Source organism: Typopeltis vanoorti, chromosome 16 (assembly GCF_054136105.1).
Source record: "Typopeltis vanoorti isolate ZY-2024b chromosome 16, IOZ_Tvanoo_1.0, whole genome shotgun sequence".
NCBI lineage: Eukaryota > Metazoa > Arthropoda > Arachnida > Uropygi > Thelyphonidae > Typopeltis > Typopeltis vanoorti.
The window spans coordinates 67,236,472-67,254,540 of record NC_143564.1 but is presented as its reverse complement, the minus strand read 5'-3'; the positions used below and the strand labels follow the sequence as shown (position 1 = coordinate 67,254,540).

Sequence of the window (18,069 nt, the reverse complement as noted above, 5' to 3'; positions counted from 1 at the left end):
TATTACTTTTTTTTTGCAAAATGCATCATGAAGGATGTAGTTGGGACAAGACAGCTGAGGTCGGTTGTGGTTGTTAATTAGGGTCTCTAATTAGGAAAAGGAGATCAGCTTTTGATGTCTATAAGTGGTGGTGACGGTGGTGGTGTGGTCTATATCACTGATGTTTGTATTAATGCCTCAAATGTTGGTGAAATGGATGTGGAAGTAGCTATTTGGAGGATTGACATATTTTTATATTTTCCTCCAATTCTTTTTATTATATTTTTTATATATTTTTTTAAATTATTTTTTCATGGGAGATTTTTTTTTATATATACAGTTAAAATGCTAGTATTTGCATGATTGCCTCTCATGTTAGAGCTGCTGATTTGGGAAACAAAGAGAAGGAGCATATAGCTGGGTGAGGGACATGGTTCTTTCCCATTTAAATTTTTAAAACACCTACAATCTGTTGATAATATTTTTCTTTTAGGAAACTCTGCAGAGCATCAACAAATGATCAATGAATTCAATGCAGAAAGTAGAAAGAAAGGATTAAATATAAATAAAGACAAAACAAAAATAACATATAATTTCATAGCCATTTCAAAATCAATACATATGGAACACCAGGAAATTGTTACAATAACTTCCTATGTTTACTTAGGGCAAAGATCACAGTCAAGGGAAGTTTATAAGGAAGAAATTATATAAAGAATTCAACTAGGTTGGATAGCCTTTGGAAAACACATGAAGCACTCAAAGGAAACATCCCAATCTGCCTTAAAAGAAAAAATATTGAATAGTTGTATACTTCTGGTCATGGCATGTGGAAGTGAAACATGGACTGGGACTAAAAAATTGACCAACAAGTGGAGAACTATCCAGAGGAAAATGAAAAGATCATTGTTTGGTATTACCATTTAAGATAAAAAGTGCAATACTTGGTTAGAACTCAGACCAGGGTGAGAGACATTGTAACAGACATTAAAAGATCCAAATGTAGCATTGGGCAGGTCATTTTGCAAGTACCACCACTCAGAAATGGACAAAGCAGATATCTGAACTATAGGAAGAGCTAGGTGGGAAGATGAGATTGAAGAGATGACTGGAACTTAGTAGCACACAAAAAAGCTCAAGATAGAACTGAATGAAGGACTTTCTTTTTTTTATGGGGGGAGAAGGGCTTCCTTTGGTTGATGATGATGACATTTCCTTAATGCATATCCAATATCCAACTCGTTTCCAAATGTTTTTGATTTTTAGTGCATCCTTATGATACTGCTGGCATACACTTGTGAACCAGAAAATTCTTTAAAATATAAATTTATTTGTGGTCCACTATCAGAAGAGAGATTGAATAAATTACCTTTAGTTCACATATAAATACATGCACATAGAAATTAGATAGAAAATGGTCTATGACAACTAGTCAAGAAACCTGGAAAACCAATTTCATACTCTATTAAAAAAAAAAATGATACAAATAAATAAAAATACAATCAAGCATCAACGAATTACAGTAATACGTCTGTTGTAAATCAGCTATCTTAGTATTTGTCACTGAATTGAACAATGCATTTCATTTTAGTAATAAGGAAGTCAAAATCTTTTGAAATGAAAAGTTGTATCAATTCACACAAATTCATATGCACATAATATTCTTTTTATATTTTACTGGCGCCTCTGCTTTGCTAAAAAAACATGTTCATTTTAATGAATACTTTTATGTTTATTGAAGTCCATAAACTAAATAAGGGTCCTGGGATCCACCTGAAAGTTAACTATAGACCCATCCCTCTGGAAAATTCCTTATATGTTTTTTTTTTTTTATTCTTTCTAAAGAACTGTGTACAAGCTCTCCAAACAAACACACAGAATTTAATTACTTTATTAAATAACCTTTTATCTATACTTGAAGTGAATTCTACATTTTATTAATTTTCTACATTAGGAATAGTTCACTTTTCTCTTTAGCAATGTGTTAAGCCATTTATTTAAAATAAAATGATACACAGATATACAAACACAAGCATACATACATAACACTGGCCAACAAAAAAAATTTTTTTTTCTGCTGATTATGATCTGACACTTGTTTTTTACTAATTTGGGTGTGCTGATTTCAAATATCAAACCCATTTTTCTCTATCACATCAGGTTTTTCCTCTATGGCATTTTCTTTTTGCTAATTTGTAAGTTTTTGATAGTTTTAAGGAGGCAGTACTATTTAGAGGATCAAAAAAAATCGATTTTTTAATATTATTTTCTGAAAGTATGTACTTTTAAAAATCTGTTCCTAACTTTTTATCAAGAAATTCGAAAAATTCCCGAAGATATAGCCTATTATTCAAAGCGGTGCGCAGATCAGAATCGGAGCACTCACCGCTCTCGCTTGTTAGTAAACGAATAAATGCGTAAGAACCTGCAACGGCACGTACTGGCGCTTTGAATGCGAGAGAGGCCGATAACCGACCTAATACATTTAGGTGATGAAAAGTAGGCAATGACAACTGCCTAAAACAAATGAATGCTATATGCATCATAGCGGACAAAGAATGATCGAAATCAGTCGATCATTAATCGATCGTGAGAGTATGATGAGCACTTATAACGTTTCAATAAAGTCTCTGGTTTTTTTTGTCTTGTTAACTGCATGTTAGTCAGCAGTGAAGAAAATACATCATGTCTACTACTCGAAAATGTGTCAATAGTGTAGATTCCTTCTGCTACATTTGTGGCAGCTTTACTGTTCCCAGTCAAAGGACAAATATCACTGATTTCGTTAAGAAAGTGCACTTTGCATACTTTGACGTAAAACATGCAGATCAGGACTATTCATGGGCTCCAAATAAAGTGTGTAAGTCATGTGTAGAAAATTTATGACAGTGGAGCAAGGGAAAATGCCAAAAATTAGCTTTTGGCATTCCAATGATTTGGCGTGAACCGAAAAAGCACGTAGATGACTGCTATTTTTGTTTAGTTCAGACTTCTGGTTATAATAAGAAGAATAAGAAAAAAATTGTGTATCCAAATCTCGACTCAGCAATTCGGCCAGTTGCTCATTCCAATGAAATAGCCGTGTCAATTTATAAAGGACTTCCTTTACTTGAAAATGAGCATGATCGGGATATGCCAGATGTTCTTGAGGAGCAAGACCCAGATGTTGATTTAGACAATGAAAATTTAATTTCTAGTTCTGGACCGCAACGTTTTACTCAAGCGGAATTGAATGACTTAGTAAGAGATTTGGGCCTATCAAAGGAATCATCGGAATTGTTAGCTTCAAGATTAAATGAAAAAAAACTTACTGGAGCAAGATATGAAGATAACTTTTTATCGTAGCAGGGAAAGTAATCTTGTACAATATTTTAAACACGAGTGTGGGTTTGTTTACTGTAACAATGTGTCAGGTTTACTTACTGAAATGAGTGTTGTACAATATCATCCAAATGAGTGGCGTTTATTTATCGACAGTTCAAGCAGAAGTCTCAAGTGTGTCTTACTACACAATGGGAATGTATATGGCTCAATTCCTATTGGCTATTCAGTCCACTTAAAGGAAACATATGAGGACATTAAAAAGGTTCTGAAGTTATTAAAATATACAGACCATAACTGGATCATCTGTGTGGATCTTAAAATAGTGAACTTTTTACTTGGCTTTCAAAGAGGATATACAAAGTTTCCTTGTTTTCTATGCTTCTGGGATTAGTCGAGCTAGAAACCAATACTGGAGTCAGAAACATTGGCCTCTTAGAATATCCTTAAATGTTGGAGAACAGAATGTTATAAATCAACCTTTAATCGACAGAGAAAAAATCATTTTTCCACCTCTACACATCAAACTAGGTCTAATGAAGCAGTATGTTAAAGCTGTAGATTTACAAGGTGACTGTTTCCAATATGTGAAAAATTTCCATGATATGAAAAAATTAAAGCCAGTGTATTTGATGGACTGCAAATTAGAACTTTAATGAGAGACCCAAATTTCATCAACTCTATGAACGAAATTGAGAAAGAGGCCTGGACTTCATTTACGATGGTTGCGAATAATTTTCTCGGAAACAAAAAAGCGTGCAATTACAAAGATCTAGTGGAAACAATGCTTGAAAATTTCCAGCGCCTAGGTTGCAACATGAGCATAAAGCTTCATTTCCTATACAGTCATCTTGATAGATTTTCCGAGAATTTAGGTGCTGTAAGCGATGAACAAGGCGAAAGATTTCATCAAAACTTAAAAACTATGGAAGATCGGTACCAAGGAAGATGGGATTCTCACATGATGGCCGACTACTGTTGGAGTATTATTCAAAAGGATTGCCAAAACAGAACACACAGCAGAAATTGCTACAAACAAAAATTTATTCCCTGAAACTCATGTGTAAGTAAAATTGTTATTTTTTTATAAATTTCTTGTAATTTTTAATGAATATTGTTAAGTAGTTATGTATCTAATTATCGGCCTCTCTCGCATTCAAAGCGCCAGTACGTGCCGTTGCAGGTTCTTACGCATTTATTCGTTTACTAACAAGCGAGAGCGGTGAGTGCTCCGATTCTGATCTGCACACCGCTTTGAATAATAGGCTATATCTTCAGGAATTTTTCGAATTTCTTGATAAAAAGTTAGGAACAGATTTTTAAAAGTACATACTTTCAGAAAATAATATTAAAAAATTGATTTTTTTGATCCTCTAAATAGTACTGCCTCCTTAAAACTATCAAAAACTTACAAATTAGCAAAATGAAAATGCCTAGAGGAAAAACCTGACGTGATAGAGAAAAATGGGTTTGATATTTGAAATCAGCGCATCCAAATTAGTAAAAAACAAGTCTCATATAAAAGTCAGCAAAAATTGTGTTGGACTGTGTAATATGTATCATTGATCTGATCTCTTAAAAACCAGTCTCAATTTATCAGTCCTTTGAGTTAGTATGTTAACTCCTTAAGCAGCCAATCAATTTCTCAACATAATCAGTTATATATGAGATCTTTTAAAAGAGATGGTCATTATTAATCTGCCAAGTCATAACCCTGAATGGATCAAACTTGATTAATCTCTACCTGCTCCAGATATCAGTAAGAGGTTAGCTTTTCAAAAGTTATGTTCTCCAAAACAAGTTCTGAACTAAGAGAAATCAAATAATCATACGACAAATATTTCAGTAAAATTTCAAGTCCAAATAATAATTTGAGCATAATCTCTAAACCAAAAGTTAGAGGTTTTTTTTTGAGTATTCCTGTGAACTCAAGATGTTATGCCTGTCCAATAAAAACAAGCAAATATAGCTGCATGAAGAAACATTGGTACTGGACACCACTGCCAGACACTCAGAGAATGAAGAAAGGTTACATTCACATGATGAATTGTGGTAGATTCAAGTATGGACCTATCACGTTTGATCATATCAATCTATTGCTGGTATGAAGTGACCTTAGGCATATTGAAAACATCCCTCTCAGATCAAGTGACAAACGGTGCAGCCTACCTGAAGATTACTACGACCAAGTCAGAAATTCATGCCATCCAACTGGATGATGCACATTCTTATAGGCCTCATTAATCAGGAATGGTTACATCAACAAAATAATATCCCTCCCCAAACCATTAAATCTCAATCCACTGAACATTTTTAGGATATCATTCTCCAGATGCTTCCAGAACCTTATGAATTTGGTGTCCCTGCACACTGAGATCTGTCAGATGAATTGAATCCCTTCTGAACAAATGCTCTTCAATTCCTTTCGTACAGCTCTGTCAATCATTTGTAACTGGGAAATTTAACTATTTTCATCATGGACTGTAGGGAAATAAAAAAAATGAGGATGACAGTCTTCCTCATTTTGTTTATTTCCCTTGGAATTTTCCATTCAAATAACCACTAAAAGATATTCTTTGGTTGGACTTTCTTTTAACATGTCATAACTATTTGTGAGAAATATTATTAAAATATCTTCTCATTTATTATTATTATTATTCAGGCCTCCATGGAGTCAAAAGACTCATCGTGGGAAGTCCTTCCTAAGAAACACAAAGTCTATCATACCACTCCTTAAATGCATTGACCGTTCTCGCTCTCACCACTCCATCAGGCAATGCATTCCATGGTTCAACCACCCTCCATGCAAAGAAACCACTCCTCACCACTCTTTCTCACTTTCCTTTCGTAACTTCCAGGGATGGCCCCTTGTCATGACTCCTTCCCGCTGTTCAACCAAGCGAAAGAACTCCCCAGTGTCAACCCTGTAACCACCTCTCAACAGTTTAAAAGTCTCAATCATATCACCTCTCCTCCTCCTTATCTTCAACTGATGAGCAAAATTGATATGCATGTAAATATGTTCTATGGCCAGACTGTTTGCAATGTAGGGTAAAAACCCAGAGCATCAGGGGAAAAAAAAAAAAAAAAAACCCTGCTAACTCCATTAGAATGGTTAACTTGTCTTCAGTAGAAAAGCTCTTATAACAGTTCTTTGCCACAGATATAGATACCAAAAAGAGATTCATCGCCTTTATAAAAAGGCTTTCTCATCATGTCTCCTACATTTACAAAAAAAAACTCCAATCAAGTAACTCTAGATGAAGCTGTCATAGTAACCAAAACAAGTAAAGATTCTGGCTCTGATAGCATTCTTTTGATTTTCTTACTTACTTTGGTCCAAGCACAAAAACCTGGCAATCTAATTTCTTCTGAATAAAAAATTACTCAAAACTTTGGAATGAATCGAAGGTAATAAACAGTCTCGACAAAACCCAAATGACCATAATAACTATCACCTATGGCACTGCTCAGTACTCCTTATTTAGAGAAATCTAGGGTTTCTCCAAAACTAGAAGTTATATTATCCAATGAACAGGCTGGGTTTAGACCTGACAGAAGCTGCTACAACCAAGTTCTGCTCTCTCATGACCCACATAGAAGCTGGAACCAAAAGGCCTTAAAAAACAGATACTACTTTTTCAAACTTATCAGCCTATGCCACCATATGGAAAATATAGGCTTAGTATAAAACAGCCAAAATAGTCTTTAAACCACTAGAATAAATGCTCTCCAGTAGAAAAATAAATGTCCATCCGAATTAAAAAAAAAAACAAAAAAAAAGCAAATCATTTATCCTACAGCATAAATGCCACAAGGATCTGTCCTAGACCCAGAGCTATTTAACCTGTATACAAGTGGCATCCCTCCAACAGCCAGCTGAAAGTTTATGTTTATGACATAGCAATCACTACCCAAGACAATACCTTCAAAGACCTTTAGGAAATATGAGCAAAGATATGAGCTCATTGCAAAACTACTTCAAAATCTGGGGACTATCCCTAATATAAACAAAAGTGCTTTTTCAGCTTTCCACCTAATAACCATAAGATCCAATAAACTTCTGCAACAAGTTTCTAATCCAAAATCGAATCCATACTAGGGAAAATATCATAAACAGACTTATAGGCACAACTTTGGGTTGTAATGCTTTGATCCTTAGAAAGCAGCCTTGTCTCTAATCTTTACAAGAGTGGTCTGAAAACTTCTTGGCCTCGACCATAGACCACAACACCATCGGCAATTTTTTTTTTTCTAAGTTTGTGCATCTGTCATAAGCATCCATATGAAATTGTAAGCCATTCTATCAAGTAGTTAGTTTTATACAGCAGTGTGAAGCAAAAGTGTTGTCTGGATCCCTTGAAATGGATAAAATTGAGTATCACGCAGTTATAAAATTCTTTGTAAAAGAAGCTTTAAAGCCAAAAGAAATTCATTCAAAGTTCATAAACGTTTATGGGCACTCTTCTCCTTCATTTTTAACAATTAAGAAATGGGCTGTTGAGTTTAAATGTGGCCGTACCAGCCTTGAAGATGATCAACATGAAGGACATCCAAAAAGTGTAACAACACCAGAAATCACTGATCAAGTGCACGACATGGTATTGGATGACCGGCGAGTCAAAGTGCATGAAATTGCTGAGACTATAGGCATTTCAAAAGAATGTGTAGGATATATATTTTGCACGAAGAATTACAAATGAAAAAAGATGGGTGCTGCGCTTGCTCACAGCAGATCAAATATGCACTCGCATGAAAATCTGTGAACAGTGCTTGGAGCGTTTTAAAAAGAATAAAACCGATTTTGTGCATCGATTTATTACTATGGATGAGACTTGGATTCACCATTACAACCAGAATCCAAACAGCAGTCAAAACAGTGGACAGAAGCCAGTTGTTCAGCGCCAAAGAAGACAAAGTCAGTTCCATCAGCAGGAAAGGTCATGGCATCAGTGTTTTGGGATGATAAAGGCATTTTGTTTATTGATCTTGAAAAGGGTAAAACAATAACTGGAGAATTTTATTCCGATCTTTTAACCAGACTAGACAAAAAAATTCGTGAGAAAAGACCCAGTTTGCAGAAGAAAAAAATCATTTTTCATCAGGATAATGCGCCTGGCCACAAAGGTGTTTTGGCAATGGGAAAATTAAGGGATCTGCACTATGAATTGTTGGAACATCCACACTATTCCCCAGATTTGGCCCCATCTGACTTCTCTCGCTTCCTCACTCGTCAGCATTTTTCTTCGAATCAAGAGGTGATTGCAGCTTTAGAGGGGCATTTTGCAGATCTTACTGAGAACCACTACAGGGATTTGATAATGGTGCTGGAATTAATGTATTAGTCTTAAGGGAGATTATATTTAAAAAAAAAAATAATTTTGAAATTATAAATCCATTTTTCATTGTTAGGCCAAGAAATTTTCAAACCACTCTCGTACAGTGGCAGAGTACTACTTGCCAGTTAGCAGCTAAAGTCACTACAAGACTCTTGTTGACACAGTTCAACATAACAATGAGAACCATCTCTGGTACCTTAATGTCTACTTCCCTTCCATGGTTGCTTTGTCCTTTCCCACATCACTCCTCCATGCTTCAGAAGAGAAGCTACCATAAAATAAATAAATAAAATGAGAAATAACATCAACCTTCCCATACATCAAATATCTCCCCATCTGGCATGTGGAAATACCAGATGACAGTCCCGGATTGGGAGGACTCTGAATGAACTACAAACAATACCTGATCACAAATCCAACTGTCAACCATCCAGGATTCAATCTACCTTGACACCTCTGGAGCCAGCTAAACAGATTTAGGACAGAACAAGGCTGTTGCACCTATGCCCACTTACCAAGTCTGTGGGGTAATTTCACAGTAACCTTTTGCATATGTGGTGCTATGCAGACTATGCACCATTTCATTTATGATTGCCCCATGCACTCCTTCCCTGCAGGCCTCAGAAACTTGCACTTACTCATAAATTAGAATAAATAATTAACTATCAATTGGTTAACTGAACAGTCAATCTGCATATAGTTTTTCTCTCATCTATTTCTTGTATTTTTACCCATATGCTAAATAAATAAATAACATGCTACCTAGACAGGATTTGACTTGGATCTGTGCACCATATTGCACAATCCAAGTCAAAACAAACAAAGTAGAAGATTTATAGTTTCACTAAATACAGTACCAAGAGTCTATATACTGTATTTAGCGACAATAATTTGGCATAATTAGAGATAACAGGAATAAAAATTCCTCTCCTACACACACTATACTTTATATGTGCAAGCAAAACAAAACAGAAGTTTTAACATAGCATTAAATACATATCCAATTAAATACAACATCCTAACAACTTATTTCAAATATTTCAGGTGCAGGAACAAACTAATTTTTATAAAGTAAAATTTCAAAAGCAAATAATGATATAACTTGAAATCACCATTATATTGGAGATTTTCTACATCATTCAGAGGGTTCACAAATACTAATTTTACATATAAAATTCTACCAAAACAACTGAAACTGGAATACCACACACACACACACACTGAAAATTTGTAATAATGAGTATGTCCAATGTGAAAGGGACATAACATATGGTTGAGTGAATTCTCATCTGATGAGCAACGTGTGAGACACAGCCCAACAAGAACATACTAAACTTTGATTTTCTCATTATTGCTCAGTAAGAAAAGAACAACTATGCAATGCAAACTTCAGGGTTATCAAACAGCAATCCTGTCTTATTTCTTTCAAGAAAGATCTCATTTCCCTACCTGTGGATTAATTTAAACGGTATAGATGAGAACACAGACTGATAAGAAAATAACTATTTATTATCTTATTGCTGATATTTCACTGGTATTCTATCCAGCATCTTCAGAGCACTAAAAAAGTTTGTCACAGTACGTGAGACAACCACAATCCGGTATAACAATGGGACTAGTTTGAACAATTGTAACGTACAACACAAAGACCTAATTAGACCTAATTATGTTGAGAAAAAAAATTAATCAATATGTATGACAAACACATAAGCCTTCCCACTCATTTCCCTATCATTCATTTTTTGATAATGCCTAATTAATCAGATCTTCTTGGTTGATTTACTTCTCCAGCTTTTCTGGCTGGAGAAGTAAATCAACGTAAATCAAAAAAGTAAAACATCTTTTACCTACAAGAGCTGTTATCTAATAACATTATATAAAAAAGATTCTGGTATACACTATGTGATGATGCACCAAATTCCTTCCTACAAATGCTTTATGACATTCAAAAGAAGGCAGTGTTGAAATATTCCCACAGATTGAATCTAATAACTACAACCTTCAGCTACATTATACTCAAGAAGAAATTACAGTTGAACTTTGTTATAATGAGCACCAGGTGACCAACAAAAGTTCCTTGTTATTTTATATAAATCAAGTGGATATTAAATCCAGCATTATTTCAACGCCGAATGTAGAAACCATGAAAGTTTCGTAGGGCAACTCGTGAATGCCAGTGAGTGTATTCCCGTAAGTTCTCTGGTCAACTTTTTTACGAAACTTTCATAGTTTCTACATTCAGCTTTGAAATAATGCTGAATTTAATATCCACTTGATTTATATAATTTTACATTGCTGAACTGAAGTCTTTTGGCTCTTTATTTTATTAAAGATCCTTATTATAATCATTACTCACTCACTATATGAGTGATGAGTTAAATCTACCTCCTTTTTTTTTTTAATTCTCAATACCTCAATAAAAAAATAGACTCAAAAGTATTAGAGAGAGAAAAAAATAATACAATCACATAGTTAGATATTATTTGTATGAATATGTTTATATAAACTACAATATACTTAATATTAAACATAATTTATTTGTCCATAATTTTAAAACCTTATGCTTAATAATAAACCCAGTTTATTTCTCTGTAATTAAAAACAATACTAATTAATAATAATTAATATCCTCAGGGGCTCACTTTAGTGAGTACGGGTGTGGCAAACCCGAAGTACCTGATGCTGGACCATGCTTTACTTCATGTAATATACACCTGTTATATTATCTGTAGACTGGTCCCTCCTCTTCCTCCCTTGATTCATTCTTTCTTCTCTTCTTGTTCCTTCCCCCGAATGCTATTAGAGTATTTGAGGGGAATCTTTCCTATTTTTCTATTTCATTTCGTCTTGTGCTAACAGGACATTATCAAACACTGTAACATGATCAGGCCATCAAAAAATGTTCATACTGCATCGTCCGTCGCGAGGGTTACGAAGGGACGCGTTCGGGTTTTAGGCAGAGGGACCCGTTCGAAAAATATGTTACAGTCTCCCTTAGACATCACTACTCAGCACTCTGCTAGAGGAAACTTCATCAATGGGCCCGCTACCCGTTTGGGGAGGTGTTTAGGGGCAGCGCAAAGAAATGGTTCTGAAAAAGGATGGAAATGCAAGGACAACGGCACCAGACTATGGCTTTAAGCAACTGGAACATCTTCTCTCTGACAGGGAAGGAGTTGGAACTGGTTGAGGAAGCCAAGCGCTACCGGCTAGACTTAGTCGGGCTTTCTTCAACCAAGAGGAGAGGCTCTGGAACTGTCGACCTGGATAAGGGGTGGAAGCTCTACTACTCTGGTGTGAGCCCAACAATGTCTGCTCAGGCAGGTGTGGGGATACTCACAAGCCCCCAGCTGTCAGATTGTGTTGCTGAGTGGATCCCATTGGGGGACAGGTATGTGTGTTAAGGCTTCAGATAAAAAACCATGATTTGGCTGTGGTGCAAGCCTGTGCACCTAATCTGGAGTCAGAATACTCTGCCTTCCTAGAGGAAGTGGATGCTCCTTTTGACAGGGTGGCAGACATGGAATCAGTCCTGCTAATGGGTGACGTCAATGCACATGTTGGAACAGATGACCAGACATGGAGGGGTGTGATTGGGAGGAACGGTGCCCCTGACCTTAACGCGAATGGGTTGATATCATTGGACTTCTGCTGTACTAACAGCTTGTCCATAATGAATACCTTCTTCCAGCACCGAGAAGTCCATAAGTATACCTGGTACAGGGATACACTAGAACAAAGGTCTCTGATTGACTTCTTTATAGTCTCAGCAGACCTATTTTCCTCAGTGTTGGATGTTCGTGTGAGAAGAGGAGGCAGAATTGTCAACTATCCACCACCTTGTTGTGTGCACTCTACGGCTTCAGAAATCAGATGCTACCATCAACGCTGGTAGGCCTAAGCAGCTATACCGCGTGAAATGGGAGACATTGGAAAATGAGGCTGTGAAGAAGAATTTTGCAGATGACATTTCCTCCAGGTTCAAAGAGATTCCCAAGCATACTGCAGATGTTGAGGAGGAATGGAAGCTGTTCAGAACAGCTGTCACTGCCTCTGCACTCTCATGGTGTGGCAGAAAGCGGCTCGGCGTGGCAACGGGCAGTGAGAAAAGGACACCTTGGTGGAATCAAGAAGTCCGAAAAACTGTCTGGGCAAAAAAGGAGTCCTACCTAACATGGCTTAGAGTCAGGTCACCTGAGATGCGTTTGCGGTATGCTGAGGCACGAAAAGCTGCTGCTAAGGCAGTAAAGACAGCAAAGCAGAAGGCTTGGGAATCCTTTGGAGAAAGATTAGACTCATCCTATGCAAATGCAAACAAAATATTCTGGCAGACCATCCGCTGCCTTCGAGGAAATCGTGCACAGCAAGGGCAATTGAGGCCTCTGATGGTGCACTTTTAACAACTGAGAAGGATATCCTCCACAGGATATCCTTTGAGAATACTTTGAGAGCCTTCTTAACCCGGGTGGCCTAGCAGTTGTGGACATCCAAGAGGTGCAGATCGGGGCAATGACTAGTCTCACAGCAGAAGAGGTCCATTTAGCAATAAAATCGGGCAAGGCTGCTGGCGATGATGAAATTCGGCCCGAAATGCTAAAAGCCTTAAATCGAGACGGTGTTCTCTGGCTGACTCGAGTGTGTCAGGCTGCTTGGATATCTGAGCGAGCACCAAAGCAATGGCAGACAGGCATAATAATAGCAGCCATTAAGAAGGGAGACCAGAAGGATTGCAGTAACTATCGTGGCATCTCTCTGCTCAGCCTGCCTGGGAAAGTGTATGCTAAGTGCTTGGAAAGACGGTGCAGGAGCATAGCTGAGTCAAGGTTCCAGGAAGAACAATGTGGCTTTCGTCCTGGTAGAAGCACAACTGACAAAATCTTCACTTTAAGGCAAGTCTTTGAGAAATCTTGGGAATATGCCAAGAATGTCTACACATGTTTTGTGGACTTGGAGAAGGCATATGACCGGGTACCTCGGGATAAGCTTTGGCAAGTAGTACAGGAATATGGAGTGGATGGTCAACTATTAGCTGCCATCAAGTCCCTGTATGAATGCCCAGAGTTTTGTGTCAGGGTAAACAGCACAAAGTCTGAACCTTTCACAGTTTCCGTTGGCCTCCGCCAAGGGTGTGTTCTGTCACCCCTCCTTTTCTTTTTATAATAAATTTAGTTTAATCCTTTATCCAAGTGTGAGCAAACAAAATTTGTGCCTGAAAGTATCTTCAGGACTGGGGTAAGGTGGTACAACACCAAGGCAACTCGTTGCAAAGGTGGAGAAAGCTACCAACACTCCTGTCTCAGTATCTCCTATAATGCAAAACACATCTCCTTGCGGATATGTCTAATGTTATGCATTAAGGGAAGGGCCACTACCCAGACTAGTTCTGACCTTTATTGAGGTCTCTTCAGTGGGAGCCAGGCCCAAGCTGAGATACCAGGAAGAAGCATTCGCAGGTCATCTCTACCTATAGGAGTTGCTAAATGGTGTGCCACCCTTTTTTAATAAATTACTCTGGATTTAGAGAAAGATGTTGAAAGTTTATTTTTCACTTGGTTAGAGTATAATAAATTTAGTTTAATCCTTTATCCAAGTGTGAGCAAACAAAGTTTGCTCCTGAAAGTATCTTCAGGACTGGGGTAAGGTGGTACAACACTGGAGTACTGGAACACTGGTGGTACAACACTGGTGGTGTTGTACCACCTTACCCTAGTCCTGAAGATACTTTCAGGCGCAAACTTTGTTTGCTCACACTTGGATAAAGGATTAAACTAAATTTATTATACGCTAACCAAGTGAAAAATAAACTTTCAACCCCTCCTTTTCATAATATTTATGGACTGGATTGATAGGCACAGCCGAGGCAGTGAGTGTGTCAGAATTGGAAAATGTAGCATTGGATGTCTGCTTTTTGCAGATGACCTAGTTCTGCTTAGCTCTTCCACAGGATGACCTCCAGCGGACCCTGGATAGGTTTGTAGCTGTTTGTGCAGACGCCGGAATGAAGATCAGTGTGGCCAAAACTGAAACATTTGTGGTCTCAAGACAACCATCCCAGTGCACTCTAAATGTAAGTGGAGTCCCAATGAGACAGGTGGAGAAGTTTAAATACCTTGGGTCCATATTCATGGATGATGGAAAATGGGACGTAGAGCTAGATACTTGAATTGGCTTAGCAAGCTCAATATTGCGGGAGCTTGGCCGTTCGGTAGTATTGAAGAGGGAGTTAAGCCAGAAGGCAAAGTTGGCTGTCTTCAATACAGTCTATGTCCCCATCCTCACCTATGGTCATGAGAGTTGGGTAATGACCGAAAGAATGCGGACACGAATCCAAGCGGCTGAAATGAGGTTCCTTCGAGGGGTTGCGGGGATGACAAAACTCGACAGAGTCAGAAGCTCTGCAATTCGGGAAACCCTCAATACTCAACCGCTGCTTCTCCATGTTGAGAGATCACAGTTACGCTGGTACGGGCACCTGGTCAGAATGCCACAAGAGAGGCTCCCTCAGCAGGCCCTCTTTGCCAAGCCAGAGGGTGGGAGGCCACGTGGAAGGCCAAGGACTTGCTGGATAGATTATATCCAAAACCTTGGGTGGACACGTTTGGGAATCCCACCAGAACACCTGAGCTTGGTGGCAGAGGATCGTGACCATTGGAAGTTCCTCTTGCAGCTGTTGCCCCCACAACCCAATTAGGAAGAGTGGGCCTTGAAGATGTATGTATGTACTAATTAATAATAAATACGATTTTCAATTATCTAGCCAACTGTTGTTGTATACAAAATCATTGCATCCAAATTATTTAGCAAATTTTTCTATTTGAGTCTTCGAGTGGAAAAATTAGGTTGTTGACTGAGATCCAGCACTTCTTTGTGAAGTGAACCATTGAATCAATTCTTCATTGATATGTGTAAGCTCACACTTTCCAATTTTTTTTTTTGTCGTTTTGTTTTGGTTATGTTGTTTTCAGTAAGTGTGCTCACATTTTTATTCTTTCACAATGTCAATACTGTTGAAGAGGATGAAGAAAACCTTTTTACATACTTCAACATTATCCAACCACATTTCAACTTGCGAATAATTTCGACTTTTCACAAACTGAGAGACACTTTCTTTTAGTGACATTCTTCTGATGGAAGAGTTAATTTTTAACTGATTTTACAGCTGTGACAGTGTTTGGGTGAAGTGAGAGAAGAGGGCCAGAGTCTAAACAAAAAGAAGTAGATAGTGCGGAGATGGTTACCAAGGGCAAGATAAGGTTATAAACTGGCCCATAATAGCTAAGTCTCTCCTTTCATTTTTATCCATTCCAAGAACCCGAACAATTAAGAATGTTTGCATAGTTACTAAAAATTTGTACAGAATATATGCACAAATGAAATATCATTAGGGCCTTTAGTTCATTACAGCTGCATTCTTTGGTCTATTTCCCACTGATTTGATCTAAAAAAAAAAAAAAGGTTGAAACTGATCTGGGTAGTGACTTTTCCCATAAAGTTGTAATGAGCATTCAACTGTGCTCATTACTACAGAAACACAAATTTCCTCAGTGCTTAATGCAAAAACCTTACGGGAAAAGTCGCTACCCAGATCAATTTCGACCTTCATTGAAATCAAATCAGTGGGAGATAGACCAAAGTTAAATGAATGCAGAAGTCATATATTTTCTATATAGAAATAGTAAGATGGTGTATCACCATATTATTAAATATTCTGGATTAGATATACACCAAACACTTGTACACAGAAAATATATGGCTTCTACATTGATTTATTAACCTTGGTGCCTTCCTAGGTCTGGCTCCCACTCAATAAAGGTCAAAACTGGTCTGGACTCATTCCATAATGGGGTACTGAGGAAATTCATGCAAGGCCAACAGCATCTGTATACAAGAATACTGGCTGGGCTGACATGCAAGCTTTATTTGCTTATACACAAGAATATAATTTTTATAATTTAATATAATTTCTTATCAAGTATAATATACCTTTTAATCTAACAAGGAAAACTATCTACAATCTTCAGCTATTCAAGGTCAACAAGTTTCTATCTTCTCTGTAACCTCCTGCCTATACACTGTACTGATATGCCATAGGTTTTATAATTTCTTATGGGTGTAAGGGTTAATATATATATTTAAAAGAAAAAAAACAACAAATAAAATGTTTCAACATAGTCTATAAGTTTTTAGCTATTCCATATACAGAAATGAAAAATATTTCTGTAATCATCTATGTTAAACACTGCATTCATAATTAGTTTCAAATTTGCATATTTCTCCATTCACATTTGGTGCATATTTAGCTATCTGCACCCCCCCCACTTATTTTATATATATATATATATATATATATATATATATATCAACAGAATACCATCTCCATGAATAGCACCATTTCTGGAATAAAATAGCCTTCTATTCCCAGTATTTCAATGTCAGTCTAGTGCTTCTCTGCAGTCCAACTATATTCCAGTTAATTCTCTGTAATTCATTCATGAATTTTGCTAGTTTAAAAAGTGTCCTTTTTTTAAAGTTGAAAGCTAAATTATTTATAAGCTGGCCAATACCATCCAGTTTTCAATTGCTTATACAGCCTCAACATTTGGTTTATCTATGTGTGGCAGTTTATCCAATTCCACATAAAAGAGTGGAAAATCTATAGCAGAAGTGTTATAGATTTGATTCTAGCCAACATATTTTTTTTTTATTTTATGTAAATCAATAGTACATTGGTACTGTGAACAGGTTAAGGACTTTTTTTTTTTAATTTTTTTATTTTTTACCGAGTCTAGAACCATGCTCTAGAGACCAAATATGAATCTTTTTTAAAGAGACTACAAGCCTACAATAAGCATGGCAGCAGTCTCATATTGGGTGATGAAATTCATCTCCCACCTGAAAACAATCACAAACATCCATACCAACAGCAGGATTCAAACAAATAGCCTGTTGAGAAAGGTGGATATGATAACCATTTGGCCAACTAAGCCAGCAGTGTTATTATTATTATTAGTGCTATATATGGATTAGAGGTTTTTGAAGGAGTCTATTGATACTCTTTTTGAAACAGATAGAGAAGTCTCCATGGAGCTCTAGTTGAAAAAACTGTTCTAGAGACTAGACTAATGGAATGAAAGAAAGAGGAAAAGAGCTAGCTCAATGGATTTGTAGTTGGGCTGTATGTCGATGCTGATCAATTGATGCTCATGTTTTTTATAGTCATAGAGGAAAATGAAGGAATAATGGATATTAGTGTAGAAGAATGGTACTCAAGCAGTATACATTAAAAAAAAAAAAGGCACAAGAAATATATAACATTAACTAGCTAAAGTTGTCTGCTGAACAGCATTAAGAATTTTTTTGATTTTTGGTACACTACCCCAAATATGAGAAAAGTATTCTAAGGTCAGGTGGATTTGGTATTTGTACAGAT

General features: G+C 36.9%; 1 protein-coding gene across 1 annotated transcript in view; it reads right to left on the bottom strand.

The window, feature by feature from the left end:
* Positions 1 to 18,069, bottom strand: part of EndoA (SH3 domain containing GRB2 like, endophilin-A) — a 337,766-nt gene that overhangs the window by 91,698 nt on the left and 227,999 nt on the right. The window lies entirely within an intron of this gene.